This window comes from Meleagris gallopavo, chromosome 1 (genome assembly GCF_905368555.1).
Source record: "Meleagris gallopavo chromosome 1, MGAL_WU_HG_1.1, whole genome shotgun sequence".
Classification (NCBI taxonomy): domain Eukaryota; kingdom Metazoa; phylum Chordata; class Aves; order Galliformes; family Phasianidae; genus Meleagris; species Meleagris gallopavo.
In genome coordinates, this window is record NC_139404.1 from 39,210,361 (window position 1) to 39,230,684 (window position 20,324).

Sequence of the window (20,324 nt, forward strand, 5' to 3'; positions counted from 1 at the left end):
GGTCGTCAAGAAACCAGACTCACATTTTCCTACAGCACTACTGATGTCAATGGCTTTGCTTCAGATTTATGCCTATATGAAAGCAGACTGGTTTCACTTGAATATGGCAGTTCTATCCCTGATAAATATATGTGAACAAATATGTTTCATTATAAAGATTGCATGCAGGTAACCCTGCCCCTCTGTGAGACCTCAGATCTTAACTGGGGATGTAGAGGAACGCACAAAGTTAAAAGCAGTGCTTGCAGTATTATAGGCCATACTAGAGCGAGGTCAGACTCACAGTTATGCATTAGTATGATTTGTTATGAAAAGTGGCATTTAAATATTTAAATGTACCAGGTCCTATGTGTTTAATTTCTTTGTTTAATCGTTGCATAGTTTCCCAACTAAGTAGTGGCTGGCACGGAGCAGTGGGCTGCTCTTTATTTATGCGTTGCTGCAGCTCCTCTCCAGAGCTGTTCAGTGCTGGAGAGACATTGCAGCTATACATTATCCCCTTTTTGCTCTTGAAGGTTTACTCAAGATATACAGGATATTAGCAAACTTTTTCTCTGTGAAACATATTAAAAAAAAAAAAAATGTATCCCTGCACAGAAACCCTTTTAGAGAGCAACTGTGAATCTGCCTATAATGGATTGTGTCAAGAGTGAGCTCCATGGTAGGTGTACATGCTGCAGAGAACAGCAGGAGTTGCATAGATAGAAAAGCCTTGCAGTAGTCTGGTGGAAGGGCACTTTGAGGCACTGAAACAGTGTTTATCAGGTTGTAGCTATTGTATAGGATAATCAGCGACAGCAAAGGCCATAGATAGCATCCTAGCTGCCTCAGTGTGTGCACTAGCAAACCTTCCTAATATCACGTTTTATACAAAACAGGCATTCTCACTGATGGGATGGGATTGCCTCCTAAGGACTGTAACCATGCTGACATCCAGTTTGGTTACACAGACAACTGAGCGATCGATACCGAAATGTAAAACTCAAATTGTTTGCACTTATTTTGCTGAGCACCAAAAGCATAATAAAGTGAAGTCATCGATGCTCCCACGTTTAAGTTTACTATGATGTTTATGAGAAAGCCTCAAGCTGTAAACGTGCAAATAAATGGAGACAGAGGGCAAAGACAGAACATAATTCAAGACAGAGAAAAGAAAGTCAAACATCCAAATGCGAACATGTAACAAGCAGTTGGAAGTAAGCTACTTGAAAATTAATGCAGTCGGGCTTTGAATATTTATTCAAATATTTATTGCCGTTCTTCTTTCCCTACAGACCCAGTAAGAGACTACTCAGCAGGCCTCCTTCTGCTGGAGCTGGATGTGATGGAGCTGGGGCAAGGCAGAGCGTGCATCTCTTTTTGTTTGCAGGTGTAGGTTTCTGTATGGGTGCAGTCTGCCCTGGAAAAAGCTCCCAGGTAAGCCCTCTTTTCTCCTAGGATTACTGGAGCTTTCCAGAGGAAAAGCTGAAGAAAACACTCTACTTTGAAAGCCAGTTGCCTTGTGCCTTGTGTTTTGGATAACTGTTTTTTAGCGTCATTGTGCATGCTAAATTTGCTCTTGCGGTATTGGCATTTAGTCTTTTAGGACTGTTGTACATGTTTGGCTAATAAAAGGGATATTTTGAAAATAAATCACTTAATAATTTCAAGCGTGCTCCTAAAACTTACCAAAAAAAAAAAAAAAAGTTATAGTTCAGCCTCCAACATTCGCTCTGTTTATGTCACCACAAAAGCCCCTGCAAGGAACTAAAGGCATCTTATGCACAGTTCATGTAAGGACGAGTCCTTTTCTCCCCTCCCAGTGAATCCTCAGTTGCACTGTCAGTAATGCAGCCCGCTGCATAGTTTTCTATAAACTGCCTGCACAGGCACAAGGCCTGCTTGGGTCCAGGACTTGTTTTCCCACAAAAGTTGTGCATTTGTTAGTTGACACAAGCCAGATGAAAGCAGAGGTAAGACTGTTCACACAAATGTCACTTAAAAAAATCTCAAGTACGATTTGTTGTTAAACTGGTATATATCTGTGACCGAGCCGGCCTCCAGCTTTGGCTGCGTGAGAGAGTGTTTATGCAGACAGAGAGTTCTCTGCAAAGCTGCGCACGGGAATTTCCATCCATATTCAAGGCATATACAGAGTTACATGGAACAAAATTTATTTTTATCTGGGAAGATGGAGCTGCCCTGCGAGTGCACAGTGACATGGTTACAGCTGTGCCAGGCGCACGTGCAGGTGGTACTGCTGGGGATCCACTTTTCTACTTCCATGGGAAAGCATACTTTAAAAAATTACTGATATTTGAAGCCATGAAAATTATGCTAAATCTGCTTTTTTATATAAACTTTGTTTTGGCAGTGATCTACTCTTCCAAAACAAGTCAAGAAAGTAAAAGTAAATGATCACAGAAAAAAATGTACTCCTCCCTGAAGTCAGTAAAATGATGTTTCTTAACTATCCGTGTCTTGTTCTCCTCAAAAACAGAATAAAAGCACTAACACAACCCAACTGTCCAGCAGCTGGCGACCCAGCAGTCCCTGTGTCCTTCAAGGACTGTCCCTGGAAACGTTCCTTCAGATATGCAGAGCTCTGCTTTAGATTATATCGCCCAGCCCTGAGCTCACAGAGAGCCCCACTGAAAACAATTAAGTAATTTATACTTAGAAGCAACCATGACCTTAGCCAGACAAATACCTTCCCATTATTAGGACAAAAGAGACAGTATGTTATTTGGCTTTCTCTGGCATTATCTACTACTGCGGTATTTTAAAAACTATGGGAATCAACTAAAAAATAATATGCTGTCTAGCAACAGAGAAAACAGACACAAACAGAAGTGAAATAGAGTGATAATTCTACTTTTTGTATCATAGATATCTACCTTCAGGTAAGCTCAGTAAAACTAAAACAACAAACAAGTTAAAATGAACTGGAAAATTAACCTCCAAACAGTGAATTGATACTGGGGCTCTGGGTCAGTCCACATGGGTGTTTTATTTCAACTTTAGAAGCAGCTGAGATTCATTAAGGTTCTCCAAGGAGATTTAACTTCATAATTCAATCTTTTAAGTTAATCATTAACTCACAGAACAAACATCCTTTATTTTCCACTTCAGCCAAGTTTTGCTCTTGAACAGAAAGTTTAACTTCAATTTTACCCAAACTGCATAGTGAGAAATATTCATCTCAGAATCAGGGGTATCTTGAAGAAATATGTGGTTTTGTGCAAAACATCTGTATAGAAACACATTAATTATGCCACAATAATATGCTAACTGGCATAATAAAGGTATTAATAGAAATGCTGATATAAGCAAGCTTTGCATTTAACTTTACAGGATATGAACAGAAAAAAATAATAATAAAAGAAGGGAGAAAATTACTGTTGAAAAAAACAGGACCAACTAAGTCCACTGACATTGGTGTTATGGCCATGCTATTAAAACCACGTCAAAGCTGAGCTCAGTGGCTAAGTGTACCTACCAGTCATGATGCTTACCAGCTGGAGTGCTCCTTCAGACATCCACATGCTGTATTTGAAGAAACCAGCAGCTATGTCAGACGTTTCAGATCATGGTCCACCTCCAAGCACTTGTCTGCTGCTGCAGTGGCAGCATGTGGTCACTGCAGAACAGACTTCAAACAGTACTTCGAGTTTTCAAAAAAGAAGTGGCAAGGGATGCTAACCACCTCAAATCATCAGTGCTGGAAAGCCTCATAATCTACCTCATGGACCTAGTCTTAGGAATTTTTTAGGCTTAAATTAATTCAAGATAGAACAAAACCATATTTTTACCTATGATTTCATTTGTTTCATCTGTACGTTGTCACACCTTATAGTCATCTACAGCATATACGCTTGGTGAAACAGTGTCAAGACAGGCACATAAACATCTAAATGAAGATTCAGATAATTTAAAATGATTCAAACATTATAATAAGATGTTGTTGACCAATCAAGGCATTGTTAGCAGCCATGTAATCACTATATTAAGAGAAGCAAAACTTGCAAATTGTGCCCAGCCACTAAGAATATTAGTGATGTCACATCTAAAGGAGCAGTAACAGATGTCTAATAATCTTCTAGTTATCTAAACAAGAGTAAGTAGGAGAACTCTGAAGACCTAACATTTTCTTTGAGTGAGAAATATATTTGAGCAATGAAAGTGATTGAGTTACAAGAAGACTGTGCCAGAAGTAACTGATAAACAGTACAATTTGTTGTAACACTTGTGCATGTGGTGTGGCATTTGGCATCCCCGTACGGCACTCTTCAGCCAGAACTAACTACGTGACTGTTGTAGCATTTACCCTTCCTTTGTCCTGAGGTTCCAGATTTGCCTTCTGGAGCAGTGGTTGAAGGCAATAGCTATGAGTGCTGCTGCTGAACTGTGAAATAAGTTCAAAGGATGAATTAAAAGATACAGTGGTGATGATAGTAACTTCCTTTCTCTACTGACGCTAACTATAGTCTGCTCTGCTGCGCTGTGATTAAGGTTAATGACTTATTTTATGCTGTTGCAAGCAACTAAGGTAACTAACAAAAGGAAGGCATACAAGGCAGTTAAGAGGTGGATCATGTGCATGTTTCCAATTTGTTATTCATTGTATTTCAACAGTTTTATACAGCTTTATCTTCTCACATGTAAAAAGCCACTAATGGAATGAATAAACTGTATTTTCTTTTACTTATCCACAAGATTGGTGATGCAGCTAAATAATCTTTTTAAAATTTATCTGTTTATTTTCATAAAAGCAAAGAATATATTTGTTTTGGAGAGAAAAATGAATTTCTTTTTGTAGCTTTCCAACATGAAACAAAAGTGATGATCAAACAACATTCACTTCCTCATTTTTGTGACTAAGAGATTAACTGGTCATACTGCTTTTTAGTTGTATTATCTAATTTCCAATGTAACTCAAATACCATCATTTTTAAATAGGCAAACTAACCAGATTATCAACTGCTAAGGCCTCATGTATACCTTTACTGAATTTAGCAACTGTTTAAGAAACATTTAGCACTATTCATGAAGCAGCTGGACTAGAATTATTGCAAAGTCTGCTGGCTTGAGAATAAAAATGAGAGGAAGTATACAACAGTTCATACTGCAGTAATTTATGTGTCCAATGTAAAATTCAATTTTGCTTTTGCTATGGGAAAATGAGGTTTTGGCAAAAGTAAGCCCAAATAAGAGACATCTCAGACTGTCTCTCTGCATCCTGAGAGGATAACAAAGCAAGAAGTAAGGAGTAGCAGACCCTGAGGAATTGTCAAGAATAATTTGTCTATCTAATTTCCTTTTATAACAAGGTAATGGGCCTTGTACACTGAAGACTGAGCCAATGAAGCAGAAAATAAATTCATCAGGAGAACATAAGAGGAATAATGAGGTTTGATCAGACCAAAATTTTCACCTAACCCCATATCCCGTCCCTGACAGTGGACAAAGTGGTTGTTTATAGAAGAACATAAAAACAGGCCAAACATATAGTGATACATCTTTAATATGTTCTTAATTTTTTCCAGCACTTTGTGGCTTAGAGGTTGCATAGGCAGGAGGTGATAATGTCTCTTCATTTCATTAATTTTTTTCTTCTTAGAATGCATCCATTTGGTTTCTGAATCCATCTAATCCTTTGGCATCTACAGCAGAGTGTTGCAGATTGTGAGAAAAAGTAATTTATTTTGTCTTCTATACATCTTAAGTTTTGAACATTGTTTCTTACATTTTGAAGAATGATAATTCTCTGCTCACCTTCTCAAAACTGCTCCTTATTTGTAGATAATTGTGTTCAACTCCAGCACCCTTTTTTTCAAATCCAACTGGCCTTTTCTTCTATGGAAACTGCTCTATGCCTTTCATCTCTCTTTTGGACCAGCATGTAACCATTCCAATTCAAAAAATATTCTTCCTGGAATGGAATAAGGCAACCAGTAAGAGGTGGGTTCACCATGGCTTGAACTATAGCGTAACAGCATTTTCATTTTCTGTTTTCTTTTTTAGCTTCTTTTCTTTGATTTGCTTTTTTGCCCTCGTTTGTCTGACTGCCACAGAGCTGATGTTTTCATAGAGCCATCTGATATAAATCCCAGATCCCTAGAGATTGCAAAGCCATAATATTGAGTCACTGTGCGTATAAACTGTCCTTCCTTATGTGCATCGTTTTGCATTTATTAATATCATCTACCATTTTATTGCCCAAGAATACACGACCATTACATCCTCTGGAACTCTTTGCAGATTGTTTTTCTTTTACTACCCCGAATAAATTTAGTCAGCAAACTTAATCACTTTATTCTCTTCCCTTTTCAAGGTCATATATAGACATGTCTCACGACAGAAGTCCTACCACAGTCCTGTGAAGAAACATTGGTGAACTCCCCTTGTTGTAAAAACAGGACACTTACTTCTAACCAGTTACCTATTTTATAACAAATTATAGAGCAGTTATAGAGTTTAATTTCTTTTAGATTTTTTGGTGATGAGCACTGTCAATATGTTTCGTGACAAATTAGAGTCCTGCCTGGATATATATATAGAGTGAGGCCTTCGGAGAACACTGAAAGGCATCTGAGGCATGAATTCCATCTGTGAAAGTTGTTATATTTGTCCATATGCATATTGGTTTGATTCTAATGACTGCCTTTTCATTCTTACGCAGTTCAGAGTTAAGATATATATGACTGCTTCCCTCCATCTACTCTGGCGCCCATTTCAGCTACTGATTATTTTCTAGCCTATATTTTTGTGACTGGTGAACAACTATTCATGTAGCAACTTTATAAGAAGGGAATTAAAGATTGTAGCGTGTTAGACACTGAACAGTCTGACTACTACACAGAAACAGAAAAATGACACTAAGGCGTATAAATACAACATAACATGTACAAAAGCTGTGATACCATTGCTGCATTCTGCTCAGTGCATGCACAACCTCAGTTGGAGCTCTACTTTCAACTAGTTGACTCTGTTCAGTTGTTGCCATACCCCTAAATAATCAGAACTAGAGCAGTGATACCCTTTTGGATTTCCAAAAATCATAGTATAGGTGTAAAACCAAATCTGTTGATATTGCTAGCCGAAAAAGATACAAGAAGTCAATGGTAACGATCTTCAGTTCATGAAAAAATGTTGCTGAATAGGAGATAAATCCAATGCATAAGACAAGAGGTAGCCAACATAATAAGAAGCCAACAAGGAAAAAAAAACAGGCTTAGAAAAATACCTAATGTTTACAAACAAGAAGGGAGCACTAGAACTTGTAAGGTGTTTGCAGCATTGTCAAAACACGATACCTTTCAGAAATGCTTAGACAAACATCTGCCAGAAATGATTTACTGAGAGTTGATCATGACTTGGGAGAGTCAGTAGTAAGTAGTACAGCTCTACCCTCAACCATGAGGAAAAGAACAGAATTTATAAACTCCTATCTTAGGAGGAATGTTGAAGTGTTGTCTTGCATAGCCTTTCTCCAGTCTCTCAGAGAGAAGATCCTGGATTCCTGGATCACCAGGGCAAGGCCTGATCGTGCTTGTGGTTCAAGTAGGCCACACCTGGCACTGGTGCCACTGGAACGTGCTCCTTCAGACACAGCCAGATGGACCTTTCTAGCTGGCTCTTTGCTCCCCAGAGCAGGGCAAACAGACTGGGATGGTACCTACTGTGCATGCTTACAATGTTAGGGAACTCAGTTGTCCAGTACGGTGACAAGATTGTATATATTAAGGGAAAGACCTGGAAAAAAAGCCATAAAAACAATTTCATGTCCAGAAAAAATATAAAATAATTTAAAAGGCACGGCATATGTTGTCCACAGACAATCCATTGGAGAAAATCCAAACGAGATTATTCAAATACATTTTAAAAATTATTGAAATGGAAATGCAGTAGGTTGAATATGTCGAAAGTTCCCAGAGAGCAGTGTAATCCCATGAAACACATTTTATGCAAGTCTGAACCTTAGGATCACTAGAGAACAAGATGCAATTTGTTGGTCCCACTTATCATCATTCTAAGAGTGACAAATGGTACAACTAGAATGCATAAAAGTATTTTTTACAAGTTGCTCCAGGGAACAAAAGAAACCAAACAGTGTTTCTTTACTGCAGTATTTTCCTTCCACAGGGAAGGTCCCATTATTATGTCAGTGTTGTTTATCAACTCTGTGTAGAAGGAGAAAGTTAAAGGTTTCATTTTGCTTCTCCAGCCATTGAGTTCTAGAAACAATACAAACCTGTAGGTCTGTCATATTCTCTCAATATTTCCCTCCCAAGGAGAGGCCTGATGTCACCTGCTAAAAACCATTAGCTTTCAGCACTGCTCCAGAGCCCAGTACTGTGGCTGTTCACAGTGGCAACAAATTCACTGCTGTAAATGGATTCAGTAGTGCAAAGATCATGGGAAGTTGTATCCTTTTGGTTTTAATTTTCCCCCTAAGGACAATTTGTTCCAATTAGTGCCTCAGCTAGCAATTATTATTGCACAGTGCTCTGATTTATTTCTGTCTGAACCAGCTGAATAAAAATCAGAGTTTCACACGCAATACAATACAAATCTAGTCTAGTGCAATTTCCCTAGAGAAGATTTCTTGTTAGGGCTCACTATAGTTTTTTCAAGAAAAGGCTTTTCCTCACTGTCATGCTTGGTCTTCTATTACACAGATATATGGGAACCATTTTCTAAACCTTAAGATAGACTTCCTTTGCTGTAAGTGCATGCACTCCTAATGAATGTGAACAAAACAATCCACTGCACATCTGTATGAGTGGTTTTGTTGCCACTGCTCTGTCTGGCTTGGGCCCTGGCTTCTTTCTCCTGGATGTCTTGGGCCTCTCAGTGGATGCAGTGGGGCCATGCTCCTGGGGCAGTGACCAAGACAACAGACATTTGAGTGTGAGATACTCACTTACAGCAGACACCAGCTCCATGTGTCCTCTTTTCCTAAGTAAGGACAAAGCCACATCAAATGGTCACGTCATAGCTGGTTTTGTCAGATATTTAAAAATAAAGATTCATCAGTAAGCACGGCAAATTATTTCATTCAAAGAGCTTCCTCTGAATATAAAATTTTAGTGACGTAACTTAGGAAGAACCTTGACAGAACTTTAGTTGATGGGTTGCACTTTCCTAACATTGAAAAATTATTTAAAGGAAGAGCTAATGCAGAGCTAATCGGAGCTAGCAATCTATTTTTCATACAAATAGATGTGGAAAAAAAGAGACTGCAGTGGCTCCTCTCTTATTATTGTCTGAAACTGTGCTATATGGCAAAATTTAATTTCCCGAAGGTGCATTTGCCTGTATTGCCTTCAGCTTCTAGATATCTTTAAATATTACCAAGTAATGAGGAAACCCCTTTATCTGAGTTAGTGTGCTCATTTTCTTACCATTCTCATACAGACTTGTTAAGAAAAGTTATTAAAAGAGACGAAGCTGACTGAATCTTAATATTTTCACTTATGAAAAGGTAAAGAGTATTCACTTACAGCTCTATACAAACCCCCTTTTTGGGAGCCCAGGCTAGAATTACAATTTTTATCGTTCCATTGGAACTAGATGCTGAGATGAGCTGCTGGCAAGCACACACTCCCTTTGGACTTATTAACAAACAAGTCTACAAATGCAAAGTGCAGCCTAACACTCCCTGAGGTCCATGGAGAAACTGTCATTAAATTCAACAAGCTTTGAACCAATTAATTCAAAGAACATGGTGCACTGTGCTGGCTACACCAGGATTTAGATTTGGATTTGGATTTCCAGTCTGTGTTTTCCAATGTGAAGTTCAACAGAAGCAGATTTCAGTGATCTGTTTTCATGGGACTAAAAAGTCTTAAAAGTTACATTTTATTTTGGTATGATAAGAAAAAGTCGCATAAAGGATATATGGCAAGTTTTGTGAAGTTCCTAATGATTGCTATTGAACTATCTGATCCTAGATGTTCTCTGTGTGATTATATCTGCATCCACATCTTTTAAGACTTCATGATGCCTACACTCGTAGTCGAAGTAGTATGTTTCCTAATTAGACATGACATTTCTCACCACTTAAATTTAGCCATTTCTGGGATAAAATCTGGCAAGGGGTTAACAAGCTACACAAAAATTTAGAGTAGGAAATAAATAGCAGGTTTGTTAGAAGAGGCAGCACCTCAAACTGCACACTGTCTCTTAGCAATTGACCCAAGAATTTGTTTAATATTGAGTCAGAAGGAAAGGTCTGATATACACCAACACTGCTTTCCACAGCACTGTGTATTTTTGTTGGAGGATTCCCAGACATTGGAGGCTTAACTCAACCTTGCTCAGCTCAGGAGCTGTGAAGAAGGCTGAGGTATCTATTATGGTATCTATTCAGGATAAATTTGTGAACACATAACACCTTTCACTACTGTTTATCTCAGTCAAATGTCACCAACTCTGACACTGTTATCTCTGCCTTGACTGAAGTCAAGAACTGATGTAATATTTTCTTTATTACGTCAGTAAGGTAGATGAATTGTAGGAGGCAATTAAGGACTGACAATAGATCTTAAGCTATGTGACAGTTTTCAGAAAGAAAAAGATTTCTGAAATCCACTGCTATGATATACTAAAAATCAGAGGAACTAACTGAGGCAGGATTGTTTTCACTTCTTTTTGGTATACAAAAGGTACAGAATGAGCATTGTATAGATTTTTAATTAAATTTTCCTAAATTTTCCATGTGTTTCATGTGCATATGTAATCAAATTTTATATATATCACTAGAATTTCACAGAAAATGCTGTAACAGCATTTAAGTATGGAGGTGACGAGCCCCATCAGTAGCTCTTTCTACAGCATGAGGAATAAACATGATTATATGAATATTATTAAATAAACAATTAGAAAGCATGATAATAAATACTGTAATAAACACTGGTTTTTATTTTTAAAATTTGTAAATTTCTTGTACCATTCTATTCATACATAGGAAAGAAAAAGGGAATCTAATAAGCACCCTCCACTACATTTTTCTTCTACCAAAAAAAAAAAAAAAAAAAAAAAAGGAGTCTAATACAGTTTTCTGGTCCCTGAGTAGGCACAAACTGAACTAACTGAAATCACACTGCTACCATTTAGCTATTGGTTGTGGCAAGCGAGCAGTTGTTGGTCAACAAGCAGAATGACAAGGCTTTGGTACAGTTATTTGATACACACTTGCATAGTACGTAAGGAATGCTGACACAGCAGTTTACCACAGGTTCAGTCCGGAGACACAAAGAGAAGTCTGAGTTTAATGATCCAGAGCTCTAGTAAACTCATCGCTCACCATGCCTTTGTAATTATTTCAGCTTACATGACTCTAAGAGTGATTGCATATGTGTTAGTTTTAGTATCATCTTCTATATGAAAATATTTTGCAGCCACTGTTTTAACAACACACTGCTGCTAACCTGGTGGGGCTCTGAGGCTTAAATTCCTGGCACTCTGTTTTCCTGGAGTGTTTCACCTGAGTTTCTAACAATAACGTTGTTCTATTTGAAGTCTCAGCAGACTTCATGCTAGAGAGAAACTTGGAAGTCAGCTTGGAGTGTTTTCACTCCCCAGAAGAGGCTGAGTCTTATGACTAGCCAGCAGTTCCTGATCTCTAGCCCACATCTGTCCGGAGAAGTATGCTGCGTCTGGTTTGTCTAAGCAAATTCCTACAGTGTTCCAAACTAGATTATTCTTGACTAAGACCTTAAATCATCTTACATCTAGGGGTTTTTTACCACCCTATGAGAACTTATGTGCTTGGACCAAGGGGTGCATCCATCCAGTGCTTAACAACCCTGTAGATGGCTGTGAGGCTGGAAGTGGGGGTCTGCTGTGGAGATGACACCTCCACATCAGCAGCTGTTTGATGTACAGAGCACAGAGCAGAGCCTTCCAAGCTGGCAGCATGGAGAACTATGCCAGGAACAGCAGCAGTGCTGAGACATGATGCCACCTTTGAAGAACGCTCCTGCTGCTACGTGCCGAAAAAAGTCAGCCCTTTAATAACTAGGCAGAGTACAGAGCAGGTTCCTTGCCTTTTTGTCATTCTCCTATCAAGGTGAGAAGTGTTTCTTGTTTGGAAATACTCACTATACTGACATCATAATTCAGGACCTTCCTCTTAGATTAAAGGGAAACCAAAAATAGGGCTTTAGCACACCTAATGGGAATGGCACAGGGTAGGTTATCTGCATTGCTCTGTCATTGCCCTAGAGGATCCTGAAATGGCTGTTAGGTTTTTGATGTCCGCTAGGCTGACTCTTAAACAAAAGAAAAGAGGCCATCATTGAAGATGCAAACTGCCAAGCCAACATTTGATGCATATTTGATAATAGTACACTCATATTGGCTAAATGAGGTCTCTATTTTGGTTGACATCTATAGTGGGAAACTTACAGCTCATTTAATTTTGCAAGGGTTGAAACTAATTCTTCTTCCTCTGCTGGAACAGATGAACAAATGGTGTGAGGATACAAGGTTCCACAATAAATGGGAACATCAGCATCACATAGTTCATTAGGAAGTTCCTGTAGTGCCTGCATCTGTGACGGACATTTTGAAGGTCAGATCTCAGACCTTTGTGTTAGAGAATATTGAGGTCTGATACTGTTCCCAAAATTGCACTTAAAATCTCTGCCAAAATGCTGATTACAAGCACTGTTTTTAGGAGATACAGCTCACTTTGGCTCTGCTAAGAGCACAGGATCTTGGCTTCTAACTGAAGCTTGATCCCGACCAGCAAAAAGAAAAGTAAGTGTGAATTAATCCCTAATCTGCTTGGATGCTTAGCAGTACAATTGTTTTGTTCACCTAGCCAGAAGTGGGAGAAGAATCTCATACAAAGATCTGAATTAGCCAATATGTTCCTAGAGAAGATTAACACAGAAAGAAATAGGAGCAAAATGTACTTTCAAAATGTTTGGTACTGCCACCAAAATCTGGGAATGAAACTTGTCAACCCAAATGATGGGTTAGAAAGCTGGTGTTGCCAGGTATCACTGAAGAAGTGATGTGTCTTAAAGAAGCTTCTTATCATTCTCCAGGAGAATTTCTTGAAGTTAAAACACTGGAAAGATATTAAAAAATTAGCCCCAAATTTTGCATGCAGTTTTCTTTAAGGAGGGTGATGCTGTTCAAAATCAAGAAGCTTGGCTCCTCTATTCACTGATTTAAAAAGTATTGCCTTTGGATTTTAGGTCCCTGAAAACTTCAAAGTATCCATGCAACCCTCTGACCTCATTTGCTTACTTATTTGTTTAGTTCAGCTTAGAGCAATGCAGCAAAAGCAATAAAGACCTACATATGAAGTCATTATATACAACATTAAAATCAAACAGATATATACAAAATAGAGAAAATTAAACATATATAATCACCTTTACCAAACACAAAAATAACAGGCGATACAATTCAGGCTAGAAATAGATGGCTCAGTTGAATTATACAGCTTCAGATTTCTTTAATTACAAAGATGATACTGCTGTTAGTATAAGATTGCTCTTGCAATAACATATATAATTTCTCTTTTTTCTTCTCTTCCATTTTTTAAATGTGAATTAGGCTAGAGTAAATAATTTCTCAAAGTAATACACAGCTTGTGGAAAAAAATTGGATTACTTCTCTAGTACCAACATAACATAATAAAAAGCAAGTGTTATTATGCAGAGTATATTGTTATATGCTTAGTTGTTTCTGCCATGAGAAAAAAAAAGATCAAATGAGAGAAGTATTATCCATGCTATTTCTCCTATAGCATGTGCAATAATATGTGTTTGCAATTTGGGTAGTTTTGGCTTGACAATGTGCTTATAAGATAAGAAATATTTAGAGAAAAAGGAAAAATAACCCATACCTGAGAATACTTGTAAATGTCTAAACAGGAATGCATTTTAGAGATCCAGATCCCTTAGATTGTAAAGACTGCATAACATTTGCACCAAATGCTTATGAAGCCAAACAGAGTTGCCTTGATTTGTATGGCACCAAGATAGTTTATCTCAACTGCGAAAACTTCACTCATTACAAACAGAAAGCCCTTATAAATGTGTTTAGAAGGCTGAAACTATGCAAAAGTCGGTTATGCTTGCATCAATAAGTTACCATATTAAACTAAGCTAAATTTTGGTTTAGTCAGACCATCATATCCACTCCAATAAAAGAATATGACAGAAATCAACATCCCTCACCAAAGAGGTGATCCCTAACTTTGTGTCGTTCCTTGTCAGTAGCATACAAAGTAAATCACTCACAATTTATTTAAACGAATGCATTCTGCGTTGTACTGAAACATATCAAGAATACATCATTTAAACTCTTCTCACACAGACATGGCCTAAATCATAAAAATCCTGTAAACCTTGTTAAACAGTCACAATCTGTGCTGGGAGTCTGCAGTGTTTGTCGTTTGGAAAGAGAACATGAGATGCCATGCTCCTACCCAGGCAGCTTTGAGCCAACTTGCAATTAAGTTTTGTTTTTGTCCATAAAAACAGGGGGAGATTACAAAGTTCATACTGGGATATAGAGTTTTCAGTTTATGAGGCTGCCCATGTATGCAGTCAACAATCAGACCCACATTAGCATTTAATTTTCAGTCACGAGCAAAGAATACTCTGTGAGGTGCAAAACTAAATCTCTCTCTCTTGGTTGTGCAAGCTCCTGACAGTTCAGAGGAAATCCAGACACATTTGCATGGAGTAAACTTCTGTAAACATGTTCTGCACTCCAGTAAAGAAATAAATGTCAAGGTAAGCTTGGCAAGCAACGAAAAAGGATGAGTCATATTTCTCCAGTTTCATTCCAAAGATGCTATCTTTTACCTTCCTCAGTCCTGTAGTCATAAGACTGACACTGTTTCTGCTCCTTTATGGGAAACAGTATTCAAACACTACGGGTAGATGATTTACTGGAGCCCCATAGTCATTTTTCACATATACTTTGTTTTCATTACGAAAATCTGGAAAGAATAAGTTCCCATATGCAGCAATCAATGTGAAATTGCCTATCTAAAATGTTTATAAGCCACTCCTCATCCATACTTTTAGCTGATATGTTTACATTAAAGTATGTAAGTTGAAGTCATCCTATGAAAGACTTCTCGTCAAGTAATTAATGGAAAACGTTATAATCATTTTGCAAAAGAAAAAACTGTGACGGTGACACTAAGACCATATTCTAAGCAATCATTAGATTCAGATTGTTTAAGCTCTGATTAACCAAACTGACATATCTTGGAAATTTATTTTCAAGACTGCTATGCACTGATCAACAGGATCTATATGCAAGTCCAGCATCCGAAATTCAGGCCAAGCTCTTAGAAGTAAAGGAATTGGGGATGAAAGGCCACTTTGGAAAAGATCTGTTCAAGATTACACGTGTTGTCTCGAACATGGCCCAGAACTGAACTCAATCCGCAGTCTCAAACCAGGGGATTAACAGAGTAAATATTGTTCCTGCTAACGTTACTGACTAGTAAGCATTTTCTTAACAAGGACAGTTAAAAGATGCATAGAAAGTACTTAGTACTTTCTGTCTAACACATCCCTATTTCCCACTGGGCTGCTGACCTGACTGCATCTAATTAACACATCTTTTTTTCCAGAATGCTTAACTACTCTCACTCAGGTGAACAGAAATCAGTACATGATACAAGTATTGTATATCCTTGAAAACACAGTGGGATAGTTCTAATGACACTATGTTATTCAGCATGATTAGCATTGAAGAACACATCCACGTTCTTTTTTTTCTTTTTTTTTTTTTTTAGTAAATTTCTACCTAATCCAGATAACAAAATCTGGATGATGAAAGCACTTTTGATCTGGAGCAGGCTGGATATTTTCACAGGATCACAGAATCACCAAGGTTGGAAAAGACCTACAAGATCATCCAGTCCAACCATCCACCCATCACCAATAGCTCTCACTAAACCATGTCCCTCAACACAAAATCCAAACGTTCCTTGAACACCTCCAGGGTCGGTGACTCCACAACCTCCCTGGGCAGCCCATTCCAGTGCCTGACCACTCTTTCAGAAAAGTAGTGTTTCCTAACTTAATAGTAGTATTTCCTAATGTGGATATTTTTAAGCATTTCAATCCAAGTATAAACAAAGCTCAGTAAAGGAGAGGGAAGTTATGCTTTAATGACTTTTTGATACTTGCTCATGTACATTGATGTACATGCTGATGCACAGAGAAGACATTTACATTTACATATTTTTGTGCCAATGAATAATATCAGACCTATTTTGAAAAGCAACATCACCACATTTTAATGCACTTCTGCCTATCATAATAGCTAAGTATAAGAAAGAGAAGTATCCATAAAATCCATTCTGAAATCCCACAGATGTCTTCAAGATAGAAACATTTCCAAGACATTTCTCTGTGTTATTGCTTTATTAGTGTCTCAAAATCAAGTGTCTGTATTTCGGATAAATTTGGGATTCCTCTTAGTTATGAAATCTTTCTTGTGGCAGTGGCTCTGGGAGCTTCCATTTTCCCATTTTCAGGCTACGTAAGTAAGTGCAGACACACAGAAGAAAAAATACTGAAAGCAAGAGAGATGCAGGATCAGTTCAGAGAAACTGTGATCTTATCGGCATGGATCCATTCAGCTCTACTTTAATCACTCTTAGCACTGTGATTCCCTCAGGTGTGCCTGAACACATTCATTGAAATCACAGGGCTGACAAACTCAGGAAATATCAGTCTCTCTGCTAGCAGCCAAACAAGATCTTCCTTTATATCTTCTGTCCTTCAACACCTTCTATCGCAGACTACCCCAGAGGTACCTCCTTCTTTGCATTTTCATATACCAATTCTGTCAGTTCTTCCTGCTGTTGTCTGTCATAGCATCTTTATCTTTGTTCATTCAACATTGGAAGAAAAAGATAAGTGACTTAGACTTGTCAAATTGTATGCATAGTCATGCTCTGTAAACACAAGATGAGCTTACTGTGCCCTCCCACTGTACCTTTCCCCAGCTTATTCAGCCTCAGTTCAGACTTTTAGGGTGGAATTCATCTCCCTTGACTTCAGCCATCAACCTCTGAGCCAGAGTCCTGTGGGGCTGCCTTATGATCACGGAAACAAATACCAGCTTAGTGACATGATTCACCTTCTGTGTTTTAGATGCCTGCCTTAGGATGAAACTACTTGTGTCTTAGAAAACCCTCCTTCCACTGACTGCAAGGGTAAATCACAAGATTACCTCAACAGCAAATAGCCCAGTTTAGGTACTTACAGGTTAGAGGGATCTTAGTGATATTTAAGATAGTATGACTGTGACAATAATTCTGTGTTTCTCAATCATGTGGAAACTGTGAATTTTCCCTTTCTCCATGTGAAGTATCACTAGCATATTGACCTGACACAGGGCTGCAAGACTTTAATTGCTTTACCACAGAAAGCCTGGAGGAAGCCAAAGAGGATTTGAAATTGGGTGACAGATGAAAACCACAATTTAAGCTCTGAATAGAAAAAGAATTTTTAGAGTTGGCAGTATTAAATAATGGCACTGAGACTGAATACAAGACTGTAATTCATACGATTTAAATAAAATAAAGTTTCAACAAAACTCTAGTCAACAGAAACTGTAACTCTCAAAATGATCTTGTAAAAAAAAAAACAAAAAAAGTTTACACTACAGGTTTGGCTTGATTCTGTAGATATTACAGCTGCCACTCTTCATCTGGTTTCTAAACACGAAAGATTGGATTTATGTCCCTATGAGTGTGGAGGTGAGGAATTGCAAGAAAAATAAACACATTGATTCACATGAAAAGTATGAGCCAAATAAAGCCTTAAATCATTTTATGCAGCCTGTCACTCATATGTATTTGACTGTCATCCAGATTGTTGGAATTGTCTTTCATACAGAAAAAAAAAAATCTGGTTATTTTTAGGTTAATTGGAAAAGCAACAGAGTATCTTTAAATTAATGAATAAGTCATTTTTTCTAAGCTAAGTAATATTTTCCATCGTTCCTACCTCCTTAACACCTATCTTCATTGCCTAAACATTCACATATTTTGCTTTTTTGTATTCAGATGAGTCATGAAGTCACGTTACGATGATAAATACATCATCTCCGTTTCCTCTTAGTATTAACTCAGCTGCATGATTCACACCATCAACCAATTTTACTCATTCTATCCTTTGTTGTTCATAACCTTGACTGTTCACATCAACAGTATTGCTAGAATCACGTTTTTACTTAAAAGCTAACATAAATTTTTTATCTGTTTTACATATAATAAATTCAGTCTGGCACACTTTTTTTTCTCTTATGTAAGCTATTCACATGAAATCACAAATGCCACTATAATGCAAGCTGAAGAAGCTAGCCTTATACAAGAAGTTGGTATTTCCCCATTATGATGCTACCTAACTGATTTGAGTTAACAACTATTTGTAAAAGATGTTTAATAGAAGTTCTTCCTCTTTTACAGCTTAGAATACAATTTAAAGCTCAGCTGGGATTGCTTTGAATTGCTATCTTAGAAAATCTATGCACCCTCTATACATCACAGAGTCCTACTTGGACTTTCTTGCATGACCTCAAGGTCTATATTTATATTCACAGCATCCCTGAAACCCAGAGTATGTACTTTGCTTCTCTGATTTCCTATGAGTAACAAATGAATTCGTTATAGTTCTTAAACTGTAATGTCTGATGATCCTGACTGAGAAAAGTTACGTGTCACTAAAACAACACGTAACTGAGATGTTGTATTCTAAAGATAGCAATACATCATTATCTGTGTGAGTGACTGAGGAATGAGGAAACATAAACTCTTCCTTAAGAGGAAGTTATTAGAAAATTAAGCAAAAAGCAACACATCAACAGTTGTTTTCTGAGCAATCATTCCTGAGCAATAGGAAGCTCCATCTTGAAATTAAGTCACTAATTCACCTGGCTCATGAGTCTGGAGCTCAGTGGAGCACAGAATAATTAGAAGTTGCTGGTTAATGATGAGGTGCAGAGAGAAAATGGTTAGATTTTCTGAAAGTGAACATAAGGACACACATATGCTGTGGGAGTCCCTGAATGCATAAAGAACGTTTTTCAGCTTCTAGGCTCCTAGCCTTAAGAAAAGACAAACAAATGCGGTGACTCTGTCTTGTAGCTGTAGGGGTGCTTTTCTTTTTTTTTTTTTTTAATGCAAACAAATGATTTCAAATATCTTTAATGTTTTGCTCTTTTTTTTGCTGAATACATGTCAGGTTTATTTGGAAGGGGCTTTGCAGGGGTGTGATGTGAGTACATACTGTGAAAGCTGGTGTTAAGACGCGGGGGGAGAAAGAAGTATTGTGTGTTTGCAGAAAGCTGAAAAACTTTCTTGTTGGCTTCTCATTTGTAAATTTTCGTCTGCTGCTCCAAAGGGACAAGAACTACTGAATGCAAATCTGCTAAGGTTTGCACTGAATAGCCTAGACCTCAAAATTGCATGGCTAATTGACCAACAAATGTGTTGTTCACTGATGCATGTGAAAATCTTACTGTTAATGTCAGTGTGTCAAGACATTAAAGCTCCCACTGGGACTTACTTTTTAAGTACCTTGACTACGGATCTTTGAACATCTTTGGTAGCCATTTCATTTCAGATATTTAAACAGCAATAAAAGTCAAACTTCCATTTTCATTCAAGGATGGAAGTTTTTACGCAACTCAGATTTCCTTGGTTAATTTTAATGTTCATATTAAACACGAAAATGTTGTACTACTCAAAAAGCTCCTTTCCTTGAAAATCCCCTCACCAGCCCCTTCCCACATAACCCATTCAGCAGCAGGCTGCAGGCCTTCTTCCCTCTCCAGGTGGAATTTCAACATTCTCTCACCCACAGCCCAGCTTCTCTAGTGCTCAGTCACATCCCACAGCAGGTCCAACCGGCTCTCACATCTGCCAGGCTGCAGAAGCTAAGCATAGTGACAGAGAGGCTTCTCCCAAGCAAAATATGACTTATAAGCAGGAAAAGAACAACACACTTGGGGAGGAAAATGTTAAAGATGAGATTGTGTCTCGTTTGTCTAAAGCATAGACAAAACCCAAACCCTAACTCTTCCTTGGAGCCCCCTTCCTGGGGGCTGATGCCATCTGGATGGAAATGTCTCTGAAGACAGGCACTTTTCCTAGCTTCGGAGCACTTACCTTTTCGTTTTTTTTATAACCAGGCAACCCCTCTGTTTTCTGTGTCCACAAGGTTGTCTTGCCAAACTCTTTTGGTGAAGAAAGAAATGGACACTGGAAACATTCTTCTGACTGCCCTGCTTCATGTACTGCATGCTGCACATCAGCACTGGAAGACACGGTTTCTAAAAGT

The 20,324-nt window shown here is 38.0% G+C and overlaps 1 long non-coding RNA gene across 8 annotated transcripts in view; it reads right to left on the reverse strand.

The window, feature by feature from the left end:
* Positions 1-20,324, reverse strand: part of LOC104910147 (uncharacterized) — a 57,590-nt gene that overhangs the window by 2,170 nt on the left and 35,096 nt on the right. For 2 of the 8 annotated variants that reach the window (XR_002112682.3, XR_002112680.3), the window contains exons 4-5: positions 5,755-5,911; positions 5,209-5,642 (exon numbers count right to left, since the gene is read on the reverse strand). This is a non-coding gene — a long non-coding RNA (uncharacterized LOC104910147). Of the gene's footprint in view, positions 1-3,494; positions 3,632-5,176; positions 5,643-5,754; positions 5,912-20,324 lie in introns of those variants that run through there. The other 6 variants (XR_014882790.1, XR_014882789.1, XR_014882788.1 and 3 more) reach the window with 6 other exon arrangements.